The following is a 23,359-nucleotide window of genomic DNA, read 5'->3' on the forward strand; positions in this document are numbered from 1 at the left end:
TCCATCATTTATTGAGTACTTATGTGTGAAGTATTATGATCATTTACTGAGTACTTATGTGTGAAGCATTATGATATATGCTTGTTATGGGTTATTTTCATTTACAAAGACTGTAGCTGACAAAATACATAAGTGCATATGTAAGTGCTAGCCCTTTTAGGGCATCATAAAGTAGCTGAAGGATACTTAAAAAATGAGACTGAGCTCCTGCTTCCTTGTAATCAAGGACTGACAAGCCAGTAGATATCTGAGTTACCTTTAAAAAAAGTCAGCAGGGGAAATTCATTAAACACAAATAACTCAAGGTTGAACAATTCAAGAAACTGGCCCAAATTTTTAGTACCAAAGTATTGTGAAATTCTAATGCTTTCACTTTTTCTTTCCTATAATGTTTATTCTTCGAAATACAATGGAGGAAGAATGAGGATTTGCTCTGAATCTGGATGATATAAGAAGACAGAGCACCAGGATAAAAGTCAGGAAATGTGGATGCCAGTCTCCATTCCAAGGTCCTCCTTGGGATAAGTCATTTTACATCTCTGAGCCTCAGTTACTTTAGCTGAAAAATAAAAATATTCTGATACTTATTATTCTATAATGGAAAGCGTTATGCTATGAACATCTTTGATCTGGCTGTCAGGAGTAGATCTGAATTCTAGCTTTATACTTTCAGGCTATGTGATCTTGAGGTCACTTCACATTTTGGTCATTTTGTTCCATAGACGCACTTCACTTCTCTGATGGTTCACTGTCATAGTGCTGAGGAATGTCAGAAATTTAATGTCTTTAAATTATTATTTAACATGCTACATTAAGACAAATTAAAATGTAATATACAAATAGAGGAAATCAGAGATCGTTTTGCAGATTATCTTTGATTTCACTGAATTTCCCATATTGGATAAATCTCCTTTAATGCATTTAGTTCCATTCCTACATTAAAGATGAAAAAGATTTTGAGTTAAACATGACCTTTGAAACTGTGCTAACCCTGGCTGTTTTGTATTTCTACTAGAAAACCAACCTAACAAGATATGTTTAGGAAGTTGAGATAATTGTATTCTTTTTCATCTCAGCTCTGCCTAATATGATCAAATTTATCTTTTCAAGACCCATTTATTTTATGTAATCTAAATTAGTTCTTCCAAAGTACTAAGTTACTAATTTGAAATAGATCAACAGGATTTTGATTGAAGGCTTAGAAAAATTTACATATCATATATTCTTTATTCCTATAGCTCAAACAGTCTTACTCATTTTATGTATCAATATCATAATATACAGTTAGAAAGAGAAGTAGTCTCACAAAATCTAGCACTGACATCAAAACAAAACATTTTTTAAAAGTCAATTTTCAGTAAATACTTATATACCATCCTAATAGTTGGAGGCTTCTTGAACTAGTCAGACTACTGTCAAAACCATTAAATTAGCACAGGATTCTCACCAGCTTTTCCTGTGTTCACTAAAGTCAAGACTTTAACATATCTGATGATCAAATGATCAGGACTATCCTCTGATAAATAGAAAATGTGATAGAAGCTTTTACAAAACATAGTGTATTTTATGTGAGAACTGTTGCTAAAATCACAAAGTTACTTTAACTACCCCAGTGGTGGTGAGTTTCCGCTGGGTGTGAAAATTAACTACATTTTTAAAGTGATGAAACTTCTGAGCTTATTATGACTTGTCTTTCAAAAGTATATTCTCCAAATTCTGAGGCATATATAGCCTTACTTCCCCAGTCTTTTAATCATCTTTCTGTCCCACAATTCTCTTATTTATTCTTTTTCTACTGTAGAAACAGCAGGTCCATATTTCTGACTGTGCAGGAATTGGAGGCCCACACCAAGCAGTGTGACATACTTGAATGACAAAATAATGGAGTGATCCCAGGGACTCAGGAGTCATGGCAGAGGAATTTATTGCTTAGCAACCCAGACAAATGTGAAGAGTTTTACCAAATGCAGATGGTGAGTAGGACTGTTGAAAATCAAAACTGCTTTGCTATAATTCTTTTAAATTGGTTTCAACAAAAATATTAATTAATTCGCCCATTTATTTGTTTGGTTGATTGACATAACAGCTTTCTGGCCAATCGCTAAGTGGCAATTACAGTCAGCTGGTCACACTAAAGGGACATAGAAATATAAAACTCAGGAGAAATATAAAGCTTCTACTGGAGAATAATCATCTGCTATTCTGAATTGACATTCAGATGCATTTCTATCATCATTGTTTTTTCTCAGAGAGGAAAGTGACACATGATGGCATAGTTTTGAAAGTAAAATAAAAATAATGATGTATTACTAAAAAAACTAGATTAATGAACTGCATATATCTAGTCCAGACACCATATTTAAAATTTTGGCTTTGGGGCCTTTATTTGAAGGAAATGTGAGTAAGTGATCATGTTCTCATTAGCACTAGGTAGATTTTCACGAGCACTTGAATTAATTTCAAATATGTTGTAAGGAGGCAAATATAAGGAGGTACTCAGCTTATGTCATAATAAAAATCACTCCTGCTACCATAAGGAGTTACTACCATGATGACATATTTATCAGTTTCCACACAGTAAGAACCTACCATAAAAACTAAAAAGAAGAGTTTATTGTTGGTGTTTTTAATATAATACCTGAAAATGAAATAGTATGAAGGTGATATCCCTTTTCTAATCATAAACGTGGGTATGTTGTTCCTAGCTAGCAGGATACCAACATTCAAAAAATATTAGAAAACTTTTTGAGTAGTCATTCATATGGTCCAGACTAGCAATAAAGGGAGATATTTTATCCCATAATCTAGCTGGATCCCAACTAACCAGACTATTCAATTTACCAACATGATTTTAAAATAAAAATTATACACAGTATCTTTAGAGAAATAAACAAATGAAAATAAAATAAGACCAGGTTTTTAAAATTTTTTTCTTCTTTTTTATTCCGTTGTCTAAATTAATCAAATTTTTAATTTCTTCTTGAGTCAGTTTCAGTAATTTGGATGTTTTTCTAGGAATGTATTCATTTCATCTAGTTTACCTACTTGGCTTATATACAATTGTTCCAGTATTCCTTAATCTTTCTTACTTCAATGAGGTCATTGTAACATTTCTTCTTTCATTCTTGACTTCACTTTTTTTTCCTCTCTCTCTCTTTCTGCCTCCCTCTGTCTCTTGCTTTTTCTTGGTCATTCTACCTAAAGGTTTGTCAATTTTATTGATCTCTTTAAATAACTGGATTTTGATTTTGTTGGCTTTCTATATTGTTCTATTATTTATTTCTTGTATTCCTACTGTAATCTTCAATTTTTAATCTTTGCTTTGTTTCAGGGTTAATTTTCTCTTATTTTTAGTGTTTGAAGGCGGAAATTTAAGTTGTTGAATTGACATCTTTATTTTCATTGGACTACTCATAGCTACAAATTTCCTTAGCACTTTTGTCTGCTTTCCATAAGCCTTAGTATGTTGTGTTTTTATTTACAGCAAAGTGTTTTAAAATTTCCCTGTGATTTCTTCTTTGCTCTACTGATTATTTAGGAGTATGTCATTTAATTTCCACATATATGTGAATTTCTTATATTTCCTTCATCATTGAGTTCTAATTTTATTCCACTGTGGTCAGAGAACATACTTGTGTTATTTTCATCCTTTGACATTTACTTAGACTTGTCCTACAGACTAAATATCGTCTATCATGGACAGCATTTTATGGACTTGAAGAGAATGTGTATTCTTCTGTTGGATGGAACCTTCTATTAGATAACTATTAGATGTAGTTAGTTTACAGTGTTGTTCAAGTCTCCTATTTCTGTCTAGTTACTTTATATAATATCAAAAGTGAGGTATTGAAGTCTCCAACTATTATTGTTGAATTGTTCATTTCCCCTTTAACTCTGTCAGTTTTGCTTCCTATATTTTGAACTTTGATACTAGGTGCAAGACATAATTATTATATCCTCTTGATGCCATCTCAGGCAGTCAAAATATGTAACAGTTTTCTCTGATTGTTTTTGACAGATGCTCTGGGGAAGAGGCTGCTCTCACTAGGTAAGCTTCAAGTCAGGTCAAGCAAAAACAACCTTGCCAGCAAGATCCATCAGTGAGGTAACATAGTGATAATTAGGAATGGGTATCTGGAGGAACTCTAACTCCATTGTATCCTGCCAACAGCTGCCAAGTTGCTGTTTCCACTGTGATTGTGGGCTGTTTGCTTTTAAGACTCCCATAGAGCTGGGCAATAGGGTATGGAAATAAGAAAAGTTAAACTGCTATAAAGCTTACTCTTCTTACTCAGATTCAGCTGTTTTTACAGATTTTGGCAAGGCTTTGGTTAACTTCCAGAGTTCTAAAAAAGATTCTGAAAATTTTTGCCACTCTTATCACTTTTATGTGGGGAAGAATGTTTGGAGGTCCTTTCCATTTTTACTGACATCATCTTTTTATTGAGTTTAGTATATTTTGCAATGTTTTAATGCATGGCCTCAAATTACACAAACTTCAGCCCACTTTATTGCTGGATCTATTCTGATCTATAGCTGAACACTAAGAACAATAATGATTTTTCACAACAGCTAATATTATTGAGTTTTTTGTATGTAACATACATAAGGGTAAATTGTTTATATGCAATGGTTCTTTTAAAACAGCAGTCTAATAGGTTAAAGTATTCCTCAGTCTCTCTTTTTACAAATACAGAAACAAATACCTAGGTAGCTTCTCCATCACCACAGAGTCAATGGTAGCCAGGAACTAAACCCAAGAAAGCCTTTACTCTCATGTGCATATTCTTATGCATGCACTCTAAAAACTAAAATCTGAAGCTGCGTAATAATGTCAATAAAGATTTGGCTTCTCTATGTAGGATGCTTCATCAAAGAGTAACATAAAGGAGGAGGAAATATTTACTTTTAATTTAGAAGTTGGTTTGGATAGCCACTCTCAGAAATATCTATTTTGAAAGATTTCTAGGAATACATTTAAGAAAACAATGTCTCGGCAGGACAATTAGAACAATGGGTTAGGGCATTCCTGGTTACTAAGACAACGTGTAACATCACTTTGTCTATGAATGCAACAGTATTTGGAAGTAGCTACAAAAGAAAGAAAATATAACCCCTCATTTTGTAGGTTGCTAATTGTTTGCTTTTAGATTTTTAATTTGATTCTTTACTTTTGTTAAATGTTTTGGCTCTAAAATTAGGGTGAGCCCGTATACACCTTGGAATACTATGCAGCCATAAAAAGGATGAGTTCATGTCCTTTTCAGGACATAGATGAAGCTGGAAACCATCATTCTCAGCAAACTAACACGGGAACAGAAAACCAAACACCACATGTTCTCACTCATAAGTGGGAGGTGAACAATGAGAGCACATGGACACAGGGAGGGAAACATCACACACTGGGGCCTATTGTGGGGTGGATAGCATTAGGAGAAATACCTAATGTAGATGACAAGTTGATGGGTGCAGGAACCCACCATGGCACGTGTATACCTATGTAACAAACCTACACGTTCTGCACATGTATCCCGGAACTTAAAGTATAATAGTAATAAAAAAAATTAGAGTGATCCTTATTTCTTATTTCCCACTTTCCTGTTATTTTATATATTTGAAACCTCCTATTCCCCTTCTGTTGCCATTTTGAACATTCATTTAAATTATGAAATATTTATAAATTATGAAATATTGATATACTTTTGGTCTAAATTAAAGATGTCAGAAGACTTTCATCATTAATTCTACAAAATTCTGATGTGAATTTCATCTCAACTTAGCCCTTAGAGTCTCGGTTAAATAAATATTAACTGATATTATTTCAATTCGACTTCATATGTAATTTTAATCATTTCATCTAAGTATCTTCAGAATTCTATTTTGATTTTTTGATGACTTTCCATATGATTCCTTTGAGTAGAAAGCTCTTTTAACTATTGCTTATCCAAATTACCCAACCTTTAAATTTCAGTGTAAAAGTTGATTCCTCTATGATAACATTCCTGACTTTCCACCTTCTGTACATCACTGGACTTTGTTTACCCCTTTGTAACTGCATTTATCACACTGGTTTATAATTGTTCATTTACCTGTCATATGTCAAACCAGACAAAAATTTCTTTGAGAGAAAGGGCTGAGCTCCATTCAACACATATATACAGGATCTGATGAATATGAAAAGCATCATAAATATTTTAGAATTAATAAAAGAGTAAAATTAATTTTAAAACTCATTAATTTGAAATAACAGGGTTGTTGACTAGTCTGACTGTGAAAATTCTGAGTTATATAAGATTTTATAAAACAGCAACTATATTTAAGGAAATAGTTTCTGTTTCTTTCAAACATGGAAAATATCATAAGATAAAAGGTTAATTCACCAGTGATATCTGGTCAAATTTATTTCCAGTAAGTTACAGTTCATATACTTTAAAAAATACCAGGTCATTAATGCAATAGTTTTTTTTATATACAAAAAAAGGTCATTGATTCCTAATGGTAGATACACAAAATAGGACCTTAATTTCCAGGTCAGGCAATCTACAGAATGGGAGAAAATTTTTGCAATCTTCTCATCTGACAAAGGGCTAATATCCAGAATCTACAATGAACTCAAACAAATTTACAGGGAAAAGACAAACAACCCCATCAAAAAGTGGGCAAAGGATATGAACAGACCCTTCTCAAAAGAAGACATTTATGCAGCCAAAAGACACATGAAAAAATGCTCATCATCACTGGCAATCAGAGAAGTGCAAATCAAAACCATATTGAGATACCATCTCACACCAGTTAGAATGGTGATCATTAAAAAGTCAGGAAACAACAGGTGCTGGAGAGGATGTGGAGAAATAGGAACACTTTTACACTGTTGGTGGGACTGTAAACTAGTTCGACCATTGTGGAAGTCAGTGTGGCGATTCCTCAGGGATCTAGAACTAAAAATACCATTTGACCCAGCCATCCCATTACTGGGTATATACCCAAAGGATTATAAAACATGCTGCTATAAAGACACATTCACACATATATTTATTGCAGCACTATTCACAATAGCAAAGACTTGGAACCAAGCCAAATGTCCAACAATGATAGACTGGATTAAGAAAATGTGGCACATATACACCATGGAATACTATGCAGCCATAAAAAATGATGAGTTCATGTCCTTTGTAGGGACATGGATGAAGCTGGAAACCATCATTCTCAGCAAACTATCGCTAGGACAAAAAGCCAAACACCGCATGTTCTCACTCACAGGTGGGAATTGAACAATGAGAACACTTGGACACAGGAAGGGGAACATCACACACCGGGGCCTGTTGTAGGGTCGGGGGAGGGGGGAGGGATAACATTAGGAGATATACCTAATGTAAATGCTGAGTTAATGGGTGCAGCACACCAACATGGCACATGTATACATATGTAACAAACCTGCACGTTGTGCACATGTACCCTAAAACTGAAAGTATAATAAAAAAATTTTTTAAAGTTTGCAAAAAATATGGCAAAGGATTTATATACTTAATATAGAAAGAATTTTTGTAAACAAAAATAAGTCTAATGGCAAATATAAGCTAATGATAAAAATAGGCAATTCACATGAAATATATACATAAAAATTTTAACCAACTAGTAATTAGAGATAGGCAAATTTTAAAAAATAAGACTTTTTTCCAATCATATTGACAAAGTGTATTTTGTTTTCTAAATAATACTCCACACTGGGGAGCGTGGTGTGAGAAGAGTCCTTATCATTGCTAGTGGGAGTATCAATTATTACGTTTCTGGAAAACAAACAAACAAAAAAAAGAAGCTATTCATTTTAACTGCATTCTAAAACCATAATAATTAGTAAGGAAGCATTTATTAAATATTTTTATTCAAGATATGTTATTGATTTTTGCAAAAAAGAACAGAAATATCTCAACAGAAATTTTTCATATGCAAGAAATTTTATTACAGTTACTTTCCATTATTCCATATGGCCTCATGTACTCTGTATGCTGTGTATTTATAAAATGAGAGAAAAGCAAAAGGTTAGTTGTAAACACATTTGACTCCATAAATGATTTTTTACATTTTTTTGGTGTCAGCTGCAATTGTACTTGAAGTGTCTATTTTAAAATCGGTTCCAGTATGGGATTAAAGAAAAAACAAACAAAGTAACGTGTGAAATAATTTATTTCTATTACTAACTTGAGGCTTGTCAGGTCACTGGCAAAGTTGCCCAAGCATTTGAAGAGCTTTAACCTAACAAGTAAAATTACATTGTTCTGAGATAAAGTGTCATCTGTTATGACATTAACTTGCCCCTTTGGGGTGTCTGGATATTGCTATTCAGGTCACTGAGAGAAGAGCAAACATACACAAAGCTGCATGAAAAAGATAATTCACCTTATGTAAGTGAATATTTTATAGATTTTGTAGATAAAATAGATTTTTCATCTTTTCACTAAATAATAGTTACTATATCTTCCTTACATATTTTTTCAGTAGCGTGGTTCTCAGCCCATGAAAAAATACATGGTATCATCTCATTCTATTTGTTTATAGTATATGTTCAAAATAACCCATCAGAATACCTCTGGGCATATGTAAAAAGGAAAAACTCAAAATCACTTATGAAAAGGGAGAAAGAGCTTAGATATTTTTTCTTTCTTGGGAATAGTGGAAGCTTAATTAATACATTTTTGAAATTATATAACATCAAATACCATCCAATCTGGTTTTCTTAGTACCTAGTGTGCTAAGGGAATTTAGGATATTTTTGTAGTATGTATTTGTCTTCTCTCCATATTTATTACATTCTTATAGCATTTATATTTTAACTTATATTTATAGTTTTTATATTTTTACACATGCATATAAGCTGTTGCAATAGGCATATTTTAATGAGTGCAATGAATAAATAAAATGTGATTTTTACTTCTGCTGCCTCTACTGATCTTATTTTCTGCAATCACAACTGTTTTTATTACTAATATTAATAATAATAATTGCTTTTTCCTTCCCTCCAAAAACACAATAATAATGTGAGTGCTATATCATATTTTTAAAAATCTAGAAACATAGTTGAAATAAGTGAGCAGTTTACGTATAATTTTGATGAACATTTCCTCAAAGTCTAAAAGCTCTTTGGAAATAATGATGAGCTATGTGTCAATTTAGAAACAGTCATTGTCAATTTTTCTATATCCTCTAGAATCTTTGAATATAAACCGAATCCTTTTCTTGTTCTTTGTTATGAAGGCATAGATTTTATCTACACACAAAAGGAATAGGGCAATAGCACACTATATTTGTAACTTATTGCACATTATTAAACTCTGCTCAAATCCCAATTTTTTCATATGATCTTTCCATTTAAAATGTCATTATTAATTTATATATCTTTTGTAATAGTTTAACCTATGTATGCCTCTCTATCTCTGTATATATACACACATATAATTATAATTTCTGTAGTTTTCATTAGAACTTAGGACTAAGGGCATGAAGAGTCTTTCACATTTCTAATACTGATGTCATTCTTAACATAGCCCCTATGAATTTGTTTTATTAATGTATTTATGAATTCTTAATATAGAAAAATAGCTTCTTTCCAGATTCCTTTCCAACATTTTTAAGACTTTATGTATTTGCTTTTGTTCATCTTCTGCCTCACGTAGCAGGCAGAGACAATACCTAATGCAGAAGGTTCCTAATTTATGATGGTTTAACTTACTACTTTTAGACTTTACAATGGTGCAAAAACAATACACATTTAATAGAAACTGTACCTCAACTACCCATATGACCCTTTTGTTTTTCACTTTCAGTACAGTATTTAATAAATTTTGTGAGTTGCTCAACACTTGATTATAAAATAGGCTTTGTGTTAGATGATTTTGCCCAATTGTAGACTAATGTATGTGTTCTAAACATGTTTAAGGTAGGCTAGGCTAAACAATGATGTTTGGTAGATTAGGTGTGTTAAAAAGATTTTCAAGTTATGAAATTTTTAATTTACAGGGGGTTTATCTAAATGTAACTCCCATTATAAGTTGAGGAGGTACAATTATGAAATGCTAACCCTACCTGGGGGCTGCTTAACATGAGCTCTCTGCATGGAGATATTTATCTACTCAGTAGGGGAGTTTCCATAAGCAGAGCAGCTTCACTTCTGTAAATAGGGAATTCTGCCATTTGGGTGGACGGGAGCAATGAGTAGTGAAAAAATGAAAATGGTTGGTGGCAAATATTGGATGCCACTGGTAAAGAGGCCCTAAGATAAATACTTAAGTTCCTTCTGCTGGACAACAGCTAGACAATGGCCTGTAAAGAAGGGAGAAATTGTGACAACTGATTCTCTCCAGTGTCAGTCAAAATTTTGCAGTCACTCTCAAAACCATGAGTGTGCAAAATATTATTTATTAGATTCATATTCTAAACCATATAAAATAAATTAACTCTCTCCTCCCTTATAATGTAAATGCTTCTGCAACGTAAACAGCAGTTTACATATCATATGAATAAAAATAATCTTAGTAAAGCTCCACAGCACAATACTTAATACAGATGGTCCCCAAGTTACAATGATTTAACACAATTTTTAGACTCCATCCTAATTTTTTTATATTAGCTGTTCTCTTCTCTTTATTTCTAGTTTTTAAAACGTTAATTATTCATCAACATTTGTGAATCCTATAATCTAATATGTGTATAGAAAGAAACACAAAATTGGAGAGAATTGATTTATGGCAAAGACCTGAGAAGGTCTCAGAGGCCAGCCATAGGTACAGCAAATAGTAGCTTTGAGGCTTCACATTGCAAAGGTTTGTTGCAAGTCAATACATAAAGTGTCTATGCACAGACACACAGAACATTGGCATTCAAACATCTACTCCTAGACAAGATGAGATCTGAGGTGTACTTTCTGAACTGTTTAAACTCAAGATGGTCCTAGTAAAAATGTGGCCTTGGGCTGATTATAGGAATTAATTGATGGTGTCAAAAGACAAAACTAAAATAAATTTAGTTTAAAAATCAAATTGTCTTTTATTAGCAATTCTAAAATCAGTCAACATCTCCTTCTATGAAATAGAATGGGTTTTCCACTGGACATTATAGAATAGTTGGTTTTTTTAAGGAAACCTCAATTTTTTAAAGTGGGGTTGGTTAAAAGGTCACTGTTGGTCACTTTCTTTGTAAGGGTTAAAATGAAGCTGATTTTCCTATTATGCTGACTCAAGTAGAATAAGTTCTTTCTGATTGGTGTCAACGTCCTGCTTTCAGGAAAAACTGAAAGGTCTGTTTTGAGACCTTCTTGCACTTAGCATTAGCGACTCCATTTTGGTTTGGTCTGGTCTGCTGGGACCAAGTGCAGGAGGCTAGTCCAAAACAATGACTTCCCATAAATTGTCTTTCATAATAGCCAATAAGATGGTCAAATGCTCAGACTTCTTTGGCCATCTCACAAGTGGAATTCTAGTAGCCAGTCAGTAGCACTTAGCCAGAGCTCAAACATATCTCTATTGGAGAAATTCAATAGGAACAGGGAAAAGATCTCCATACATCTGCTTCTGCCTACCCAAATGGAAACTTACTTGTCACAAGCATCATTTGGGTACCTGATCTCTTTTTTAGTGTCTCACATCTAAATATAAGAAAGACAAAGAATTACCTCTATTTGAAGAGAGGTTTTAACTCAAGAAATAAGCCTAAATTAATAAAAGAACCAATGAAAGTAATGGAGGGGAACAAAAGAAAACCCTTGTTACTATCTTCAGAGGGGGATGATGACGAAGACATTCCATCCACAAAATAAGAACAAGTTGCTATGTGTATTAGCCTTCTGTTGTTGTGCAATAAATTACCACAAACTTGTGGCTTAGTACAACATACATTTGTTATCCTACAATATTTCTGCTCGGGTCTCACAGCACTGCAGTCAAGTGTGGTGTTCTGAGTAATAGGAGTGAAATAAAAATAGTTCTTTCTGACTATCAGCCTTCTGTTATTATTTGATTTATTATAATAATGTGCTTGTGGTTTTAAATTTTAAACTTGTTAACCATATAGAAGCATCTCCTACTATAGCTGTTTTGGGGACATAATTGAATGTAATTCAGATATAGGCATACATTGGTGATACTGTAGGTTCAGCTCCAGACCACCACAATAAGGCAAGTATTGAAACAAAGCAAGTCACACATTTTTTTAGCTTCCTAGTGCATATAAAAGTTATGTTTACACTACACTGTAGTCTATTAAGTATGCAAAAACATTATATCTAAAAAGCAATGCATTTACCTTAATTAAAAATTATCTTATTACTAAAAAATGCTAATAATCATCTGAGCCTTCAGAGAGTTGTAATCTTTTTGCTGGTGAAAGGTCTTGTCTTGATGTTGATGGCTGCTGACTGATCAGAATGGTCATTGCTGAAGGCTGTAGTAGCTGTGGAAATTTTAAAAAGAAGACAAGATGAAGTTTTCAGTATCAACTGTCTCTTCCTTTAATAAAAGATTTATCTATAGAATGTGATGTTCTTTGATAGCATTTTACCCAGAGCAGAACTTCTTTCAAAAATCAAGTCAATCCTGTCACTGCTTTATCAACTAAGTTTACGTAATATTCTGCATCTTTTGTTGTAATTTCTAAAATGTTCACAGCATATTTACCAGAAGTAGATTCCATCTCAACAAACAACTTTCTTTGCCCATTTATTTAAAAAAAATCCTCACAAAAATCCTCATGCATTTACGTTTCTCATGAAAAAGTTTGCAGCAATTCAGTCATATCTTCAGTCTCTACTTCTAATCCTAGTTATCTTGCTATTTCCACCATATCTACTGTGACTTCTTCCCCCTTGAACCCCTAAATTCATTCATGAGGGTTGGAATCAACTTCTTCCAAACTCCTGTTACTGTTCATATTTTGACCTTCTCCCATGAATTAAAAATGTATTTAATGGCATCTAGAATGGTGAATTCTTTCTAGGAGATTTTCAATTGACTTCGCCCACATCCATCAGAGGAATCACTATCTGTGGCAGCTATAGTCTTACACAATGTATTTTTTATGTAATAAAACTAGGATATCAAAATTGCCCCTTGACCCATGAGCTACAGAATGAATGTTGTGTTAAAAGGCATAGAAAAAAAACATTAATTTCCTTGTATATTTCTACCACAGCTCTTGGGTGACCAGGTACATTGTCAATGATAAGTAATATTTTGAAAGGAATCTTTTCTTCTGAGCAGCAGGTCTCAACAGTGGGCTTAAAATATCCAGTAACTCATGCTGTAAACAAATGCGCTGTCATCCAGGTTGTTGTTCCATTGTTAGAGGAACACAGGCAGAATAAATGTAGCATAATTCTTAAGGGTCCTAGAATTTTCAGGATGGTAAATTAAAACTGTCTTCAGTTAAAATCACCAACGGCATTAGTCCCTAACAAGAGAGTAAACCTGTCCTCGAAAACTTTGAAGCCAGGCATTGACTTCTCTCTAGCTAGATGGCATCTTCTTTCAATAGAAGGTGTTTTCAGAAAAATCTACCTTGAATATCTGTTGTTTAATGTAGTCATCTTCATCCATTATCTTAGCTAGATCTTCAGATAACTTACTGCAGTTTCTCCATGTGCACTTGCTGCTTCACCTTGCTATTTTATCTTATAGAGACAGCTTCTTTTCTTAAACTTCATGAACCAACCCCTGCTAGCTCCAAACTTTTTTCTGCAGCTTCCTCACCTCTCTCAGCCTTCATAGAATTGAAAATAGCTAGGACCTGGCTCTGGATTATGCTGTGGCTTAAGGGAATATTGTGACTGGTTTGATTTTCTATTCAGATCCTTCAAACTTTATCCATATTAGCAATAAGGCTGTTTCACTCTCTTATCATTCTTGTGTTCATTCAAGTAGCACTTTTAATTTCCTTCAAGAACTTTTGCTTTGCATTCACAACTTCGCTGTCTTGTACAAGAGGCCTAGCTTTCAGCCTATCTCACCGTCCAACATGCTCACTTCACTAAGTGTAATCATTTTTACCTTTTAATTTAAAGTGAGAGGCATGTGACTCTCTCTTTCACTTGAACACTTAGAGGCCAGTGTAGGGTTAATAATTAGCTTAACTCTAATGTTGCTGTGTCTCAGGGAATAGGGACGTTCAGGCATGACCAGTTAGTTGGTGGAGCAGCAGTCAGAACACACACAACATTTACCAATGAAGTTCATAATCTTATATGGACACAGTTTGTGTATTACATGCCTCTTAAAGAAGATACAAACACTAAAGGGACCCACACATGACAATCAAGAAAAGAGGAAGCAAACATTAGCAGACTGGTCATTCCTTCACTCTTTCCATGCTCTACTTCAGAAGCCTCCCACGTCCCTCAGGGTATTCCAGAAGACCTGTTCTGGGAGTTACTGTTGCTGCATTTAGAGAGCTGCCAGACTTGAGGTATCCCTTAGGATCACTTTATCTTCTCAAAAAAGTCAATCCAAGAGTTAAAGGAGGGGTGAAATGGGAAGTAGTCTCTAGTAATGGAAATAAAAGATGACGACTTCAGCAGAAAGGAAAAGTAGTTCACCCCTTCTCCAGCAAAATCATGAGGGTTTAGGATGGTCATAAAAGCATCCTAGCATCACGCAGGCAGCCAAACTGCGAGCACTTAGTGGTTCCAAAATGGATCCCAGAAGGACAATTCCATTTATCACATAAGAACTTTAGGGAGGCAGAATATTTAGAAAATCTGTCCAGGAAGCTCTCCCACACCTTCAGGCTCTGTAAACTAGTTTCTAGATACAAAATACATATATATCCAAAATTTGGCACCATGGGAAGAGTGGACTTGCCAATTTCACAAAGAAGAAATGAATTAATGTTGTTTTAATTAAATCTATTTAATATAACTCTGGCAATAATTCCTGTCCAGTATCTCAGCTATTTCCAAGAGTGCTGAGAAAAGTGAAATATGCCAACACAGCCATATTCTATGAGCTGATTACTTGAAAAATAGTTGCATATAACAAATACAAATTGCAATAATACAAACGCACTCTCTCTCCATTTTTTTTATATATATATATATTTATACAAGGAAAAAAAAACTTTAACTTCCTTTTTGACAGCCATTTACTGTGTAGCTAAGAAGTTTCAGGCCTACACCTGATACCAAGCATAATGTCTGACCTTAAGAAGTTAGCTAGTGAAGAAGACAGAATCATAAATTAAACACTGCATTCAGATGAGGCACGAAGGTGGGTGGCACTTGGCTAGGGCAGCTGAACAGAACTTCTCTTTTATGGTAAGAGCATGAGAGTCATCCTTGTGGAAGTGGCCTTCAGATGAAGGTGAAATGAAAGTTAGCATGATTCCGAAATCAAGTGAAAGACAGCAGAGTGGATAACTGTCAGGATGCTATTTAGTGAGCACAACAAAATTCAGCTGGCATAGAGCACAGAACTAGCGTAGCTTAAAAGAACAGAATTTTGTTTTGCTTTGTTTTCTTCTTACATAATAAACTCTCCTTAGGTAGAAAGCTTGACGCTAACACAGCTATAAAAGGAGTTGATGGAGGACACAGTCTCCTTTTAGCTTCCTGCTCCACCAATCTTAGCATGCAGTTTGCTCTCTTGGCTGTTAAACTTCCAAGCATCATTACCCATTTCAGACAGAAAGAAGCGGGAAAAGGTGAAGAGAAAAGAAACATGGCCCTCCATCTTTCTGTTTTTATTAGAAGAATAATAGTTTTTCCAGATGTCTTACCCAGTAGATTGTGGGTATTTTATCATGGACCAAAACTTGATTGCATGGCCACCTTTAAAGGCAAGGAAATCCAGGGACATGAGTATTTCTAACTTCGCACATTGTCTCCCCCACCAAAATGGGGTTTTCCCAGTGAGAAGGAGAAAGGCAGATACTGTATTGGAAACTACCACCAGGAGTGCCACTTCAGAGAAGATAGACTAGATTATTGTTTCTTATTCTTCCCACTAACTGCAACTAAAATGTTTGGAGACTATGTGTAAAACAAACATAGGATTGCAAAAGGTAAAGAAAACGTAGACTTGCTAGGGACCTTGAGACTCGAGGGACAATATGGTGGTGAGTCCTCCGAGTTTTGCCTCACATATCACAGGAAGCTTGCAACCCAGATATGTCAACAAGTTCAGATGAAAAAAAAAAAAAAGTCCCAACAAAACCCTTTAGGCAAATGACCAGGAAAGGAGCATCCTAGCAAGAGAAAATTTTCAGAAGATAACCACTCTACTACAGCTAAACACTGAAAAAAAAAAAAAACTGTGGCCTCACCCACATGCCAGAAAAAGCTGAGTGGGGAGCCAAGATTTCCAATGTAGTGAAGCTGTGAAGAGGTACTACAAAACCCCTACTGGGCAATGTAAAGAGGGCCAACTAGGAAGCTGAAACTTTTGTCCCTGCTGTCCAGGACATCCCTTCACCTTCCCACTCCTCCGTCACTACTATCAGTGGAAAGCCTGAATTTGCTGGGAAAGTGTTGGAGGAGGCCTAGTGGAAAGTAGAGACTTGCAGCAGCACCCAGGGTTAACAAGACCACCTTCTCCCACTTAGAAAGAAGAGTACTCCCTTTCTCTTGTGTGTCAATTAAGGGCAATAGGAAATGAGAATGCTACCTTGACCTGCTGTAATAAAATAGCTCCAACTTTCTCCTTCTGTATTGTTATCAGAGAAAGCTAAGAAGTTTTAAATAAGATCCATCATCTTATAATATGAAAATGTCCAAATTTCAACAAAAGAAATCATTCATTATACCAAGAACCAGGAAGCTCTCAACCTGAATTTTTTAAAGGCAATCAAAAGATGGCAGTACCACTGTCAAAAACACACAATGGCAAAAGGAGAGTCTCATAAATAAATGGTATTGGAAGAACTAGATATACATATACAGTAGAATGAAATTAGGCCCTTATCTCATATATGTACACAAACTAACTTAAAATGAAAAAAAGACATAAGTGTAGAATCAGAAACTACAAAATTAGTAGAATAAAACATATGAGGAAATCTCCATGACATTGGTCTGGACAAGGACTTTTTGGATATGATCCCCAAAGCACAGGTGAAAAAACTGAAAAAAACAAACAAAACAAACAAACAAATAAAAAAACAGACATATGGGAATACACCAAACTGAAAACATTCTGCATAGCAAAGGAAAACAACCAACAAAATGAAGAGCCAACATTTCAAATAACAGAAAATATTTGCAAACCATACATCCTGATAAGAAGTTAATATCAAAAATACATAAGAAACTCAAAAAACTCGATAGTAAGAAAACAAGAGACATGACTTAAAAATGAGCAAAGATCCTAAATAGACATTCCTCAAAAATAGGGTGACTATATTTTACAATTTATTGTATATTTCAAAATAGCTAAAAGAGATTTGAAATATTCACAACACAAAGAAATGATAAATGTTTGAATTGATGGATACACTAATTACCCTGATTTGATCGTTATACTTGGTATGCATGCATCAAAATATCATGTTTCCCATAAATATGTACAATTTTTATGTATCAATAAAAACATACATGAACAGGAAAAAATTGTATAGCTATAACTATGAACACCACTAGTCATTCTGACTTCAGAGACCATGCTCTTGACCACTGTAATTTTTGCTACCTTTTACTCAAAAAAGAACCATTCATTTCATAAAATAAAAATAAAAAAGACATATAAATAGCCAACAGGTGTATTTTAAAATGCTCAATATCACTAATCATTAGGGAAATGTAAATTAAAACCGCAATGAGATGTCATCTCATACCTGTTAGAACAGCTATTATCAAAAAGACAAAGATAATAGGTGTTGGTGAGAATGTATTGAAAGGGAATCCTGTCATACTGTTGGTGGAAATGTAAATTAAGACAGTCATTATGGAAACCAGTATAAAAGTCCCTCAAAAAATTCAAACTAGAACTACAATACGATCCAGCAATCTCAGTGCTGGATGTGGATCTAAAGGAAATGAAATCAGTATAATGAAGAGATACCTATACTCTTATGTTCATTTGCAGCATTATTCATAATAAGCAAGATATGTAATCAATCTGCGTCTATCAGTGAATCAATGTTGCTATGGTTAAAACCTTGGTGTCCTTTCAAACTTGAGTTGTACCCAGGCATCCCTGTGAGCTGGGGCTTTGGTAGCAACCAGCAAAGCTTTGAAGATATGGCTGCTGGCCTATGCCTCTCCCTCTTTTGTATTCTGGAAGCACCTAACTCAGTTGATCTCACAGGCTAAAAGCTGGAGGGGAATTTGCCTCCAGATAAATCGTACTTTGAATCTCATCCATAACTGATTTAGATGATGTTTAGACAAGACTGGATTTTGGACTTTTGAGTTGACACTTGAACAAGTTAAGACTTGGGGCTACTGGGGTGAAATTACTGTATTTTGCATGTCAGAAGAACATGAATTTGTGGAGACCATGGGAAGAATGCTGTGGTCTGAATGTTGGTGTCTCCCCAAAATTCAGATGTTGTCCCCTGATGATCGAATAGTTTTAAGAGGTGAAGGTTTTCAGAAAGTGATTAAGTTGTGAGGGCTCTGTCCTTATTGATGGGATGAGTGCCTTTATAAAAGAGGTTGAAAAAAGCTGTCTTTTTTCTGCCATGTGAGGACGCATCCACCAAGTGCCATCTATGAGGAACAGGACCTCAGCAGATACCAAATCTCCTGGTGCCTTGACCTTAGACTTCACAGCCTCCAGAACTGTGAGCAATAAATTTCTGTTGTTTGTAAATTACCCAGTATAAGGTTATTTGTTATAGCCTTCTGAGTGGGCTAAGAAAAATGAATAAATAAAATGTAACATATAAACACAATGGAATACTATTTATCCCTAAAAAATAATCTCACTTAAATGTAAAAATTTAAGAAACTAGAATTCATAGAAGCAGAGAGTAGAGTGGGGCCGAAGTGTGATGTGTGTGTTGCAGGAGGGTATGGAGAGATATTGGTCAAAAGAGACAAAAATTAAATTATATATGAGAAGTAAGTTCAAGAGATCTTTTGTACAACATGGTGTGTATAGTTAATAACACCTTATCGTATACTTGATAATTGCCAATAGAGATTTTAAGTGATCTCACCACAAAAAGAAGATAAGCATGTGAGGTAATGCATATATTAATTAACTTGATTTAACCATTCCATAATGTGTATGTATAGCTAATGTGTGTGTGTTTATGTATGTGTGTATATATATGTATACATAATTTGTTGTACACCATAAATATATACAATCTTCATTTTTCAATTAAATATATATATGCAACAAAATAAATAAATTTTAAAATAAAACAGATGTCAGTACTGAGATGACAAAGAGGTTACAATAATCTGAGAAATTTTAAAGCAGCCATGGTAAAAATGATTAAATGAGCAATTACAAAAATGCTTGAAACAACAACAACAAAAAACTAGAAAAGCTCAGCAAAAAAAAAAAAAAAAAAGGTATAAAGAAAAACAAAATGGGGAATTTGGAAATGAAAATGCTGTAACTGAAACATATATTTCAGTAAATGGAATCAAAAACACCAATTAAAAGAGATTTATTTTAAAACATTACCAAATTATATGCTGTGTACAAGAAACTCACTTCAAATAAAACAACATAAGCAGATTAACAGTAAAAGTATGGAAAAAGATATTTAAACATTTATCAGAGGGAAGCAGGAGTAGTAATATTAGCATAAGATAAAGTAGACTTTGGAAAAAATAAAATTTACTAGTGACAGAAAGGGACATTATATAATGATAAAACAGTTAAACTAACAAGAAAAAAATATCAATCCCAAATGCATATGCACCAAACAATACGGATGCAAACTAGATGAAGCAAAAACTGATAGAAACTAGAAGGAGAAAGAGGCAAATCTGGAATTATAGTTAAGAACTTCAACACCCTTTCTCAACAATTGATACAACAACTAAAGAGAAAAATCAGTGATGAGAACTTACAGACAACTAAATCAACAAGATCTAATTAGCATTTACAGAACATTTCACTCAACAATAGCAGAAAACCTATTCAACTATCTATAGAACATAAAGTAAAATAGATAACATAGCCACAAAACACATTTCCACAAATTTAAAGCAAGAGTATATTCTCTGACCACAGTGAAGTAAAACTGGAAAGACAACAAGAAAATTTCAAAATATTTGAAAATGCTGGAAGACAGGAAGATATTACTCAATTTCCAATTCGTTTTCAACTTCTGTTTTTGCAGGAGAATAATCTCTGCACTAGAAAATTAGAACAAATATCTAGTATGTCATTAATGGTCCCAGTGTATGACTGATGGATAGACGGTGTATAGATGTATTTTACTTTTTACACTGCACCACTACCTTGTGATTTTATGTCTTTTATCCCCAGTTGATAATGAGTTACTTGGAGAAGGGCCTATAAGGACAAATCTTCTCTCTTTCTTCTTTGTACCAGTGCTTTGAACATGGTAATTATTCAGAAATTATAGTTGAGTTTAATGACTGCTTAATTGACTGATGCTTTGAATGAGTTATAGACATAGAGAATCCACTTATGAACGGACAAATGAGGTTGACCTTTGAAGCACTTATATAAATGTTTCATTAGTTCTCAACTAATCTCTTTTTATAAAGTAAACACATGTGAAAGGAGTGGAAAATAAGAACAAAGGCAAAGAAGCCAACAAATATGTGAAGCACAGGAATTTGTAATTAAACTTGAATCTTCCACACAGTCTGGTTGCACATGGAAAAATATGGTCAGTTAATCATATTTTAATGTTTACCAAAAGGGTATCCAGGACTTCAGATTTAATATAAATAAATCAAATGATGTTACTCTCAAATAAAAGTATCTACTCAGAATATGATGATAGAAGCTTATAGTTAGGTCACAGGAAGTGATAGTCCCAGTAGGTTCTGCTGGTCAGAGTACATGTGGAACATGGTGACCAATTTTGGTGCTTCATTTAAAGATGCAAATTAATAAACTCTAGTATGTTTTAGGGAAATATGACCTGTTTGGTAAAAGGTTTGAACTATATTATTTAAGTAATAGTTGTAAGAATTCGTGAGGTGAAAGTACAAAAATTGTCCTTTAGTATTTGGAAGGCAGTCATGTAAATAATGGAGGAAATTCTGCAGGAATTAAATTGTAAGGATATGCTAGGGAGACAGTTTATTTTATTTTATTTTTTATTTTTGTTTTGTTTGTTTTTTGAGGCAGAGTCTTGCTCTTGTCGCCCAGGCTGGAGTGCAATGGCACGATCTCCGCTCACTGCAACCTCCGCCTCCCAGGTTCAAGCAATTCTCCTGCTTCAGCCTCCCTAGTAGCTAGGATTACAGGTGCCTGCCACCACGCCTGGCTAATTTTTGTACTTTTAGTAAAGACAGGGTTTCACCATGTTGGCCAGGCTGGTCTCGAACTCCTGACCTCATGATCTGCTCGCCTCGGCCTCCCAAAGTGCTGGGATTACAGGCATGAGCCACCGTGCCCAGCCAACAGTTTATTTTAATATTTAACTCAAAAAGAGTTTCTTATTGCTATGGCATCTCAATAATAGGGCATGCTTTCCATGAGAAGTAACCACTCATTCATAGAAGAGTTTATGAGGCTTTGGGTGAGTATTCGCCAGGGGTGTTAAAGAAGAGATTCCTAGAGAAATTGGATCAGATGAATTCTGAAACCGACTTCAATTCTCCAATTCTATAACTCTATGCTTCTAATGCAAAAATACGGATGGATTTTCACAAAATTGACTGTACGGTTTTACTGAATCTTACATGCCAGCAATAATTTACATATAGCCTAAATTAAGATTAAAATCTAAAACTTTTCTTTTGAGCAAAATTAATTGGATCACTTTAGATTCGAATCTACATCCTGAGTTTTATAAAAACAGTGTTCCAAATAACTCTACCAATGAAGCCATATTTATTACTCAATATTAATTGGCAACTATGGTTCTAGTTTCAATAATAGTTGTCTACAAAATTCCTGACAACTCTGGCCTATTTGTATTCACTAAGTATAATTCTCTTTGATAGTATGTTTTAGGAATAAAAGTATTGAAAAATTCATGGCTATTTATATAAAGACAGTTTATTTTTTAATGAAAATGGCAATGATATACACGAGTCAAGATAGAAAGCGAATGAATCTTTTCAAATAATTCTTAGACTATATATGACAAATTATCAAATAAAAGACAACTGTATTTTTATATAGCTTATGCTCCCCAGCAGAAAAATGCTTGCCTTCATTTTAAAAATTAGGTATTTTTGGCTAAGCCTGGTGGCTCACGCCTGTAATCCCAGCACTTTGGGAGGCGGAGGCGGGCAGATCAACTGACGTCAGGAGTTCAAGACCAGCTTGACCAACATGGTGAAACCCCATGGCTACTAAAAAGACAAAAATTGGCTGGGCAGGCGCCTGTAATCCCAGCTACTTGGGAGGCTGAGGCAGGAGAATGGCTTGAGCCAGGGAGGCAGAGTTTGCAGTGAGCAGAGATCGTGCCATTGCACTCCAGCTTGGGCAACAGAGTGACACCTTGTCTCAGAAAAAAAAAACAACAAAAAACAAAAAACAAAAATATAGGTGTTTTGAGAAAAGTAATGACACCAATAATTATGAATAACAATATGATTTGCAGTATTAACAAAAATAAAAATGTGAATCTTGAACTTTCAGGGCTGACTGCCCAATAACTGGCATCACACAGGGCAACAATATCTGCTGTATAATCACTGACATGAAATCTCACACACACAAATTGTGTGACACTCGATACAGTTCCAGTTTTCACTCCATTAAATCTTATTTCCAAGTTTGGATTCTAGAATAACCGAGCTTAGCTTAAAGACCAGGACCTCTGAGTGAACATTACTATTTGTGCCTTGATGATAAAGAAATGTTAAATTGTCTCTCATGATGCATAATGTGAAAAGAGACAATTGTGAGGATAAGTAGCTTTAGGAGTTATCACTTTTCTTAACATTTTTGCAGGGAAAACACTTAAGAAAAGGACTGAAGTAGGTGGCATTTAACTTCAAGAAAGTCATGATTCTTGACATTTTATTACTGAGAAACTCTGAAACTTGGATAACCATTCTCTGGTAAAGGAGTTATGTTCCTTTAGAGGCCCTGGAGATAGATTATCAGGCTTCTCTAAGATTTTGAGGTATTTCGGGAAGTGTGTAAGTAAACCAATATTTTCCTCTTAAATCTTCAAAGTAAAAGAAAGAAATATGCATAATGAGGTTCTTTTTGATGTACAAGCAAAAGATTTAAGAAATACATCAGAAAAGCAATATATGCTC

The 23,359-nt window shown here is 34.3% G+C and overlaps 1 long non-coding RNA gene across 7 annotated transcripts in view; it reads left to right on the forward strand.

Annotated features, from left to right (window-relative positions):
• The first annotated feature begins 1,891 nt into the window (after positions 1-1,891).
• The window catches only part of LOC129059979 (uncharacterized), a 40,879-nt gene continuing 19,411 nt past the window's right edge, over positions 1,892-23,359 (forward strand). For 6 of the 7 annotated variants that reach the window (XR_008526248.2, XR_008526249.1, XR_008526246.1 and 3 more), the window contains exons 1-3: positions 1,892-1,973; positions 4,019-4,048; positions 8,345-8,402. This is a non-coding gene — a long non-coding RNA (uncharacterized LOC129059979). Of the gene's footprint in view, positions 1,974-3,186; positions 3,205-4,018; positions 4,049-8,344; positions 8,403-23,359 lie in introns of those variants that run through there. The other variant, XR_008526252.2, reaches the window with a different exon arrangement.

The sequence above is a fragment of the Pongo abelii genome, chromosome 5, assembly GCF_028885655.2.
Source record: "Pongo abelii isolate AG06213 chromosome 5, NHGRI_mPonAbe1-v2.0_pri, whole genome shotgun sequence".
Classification (NCBI taxonomy): domain Eukaryota; kingdom Metazoa; phylum Chordata; class Mammalia; order Primates; family Hominidae; genus Pongo; species Pongo abelii.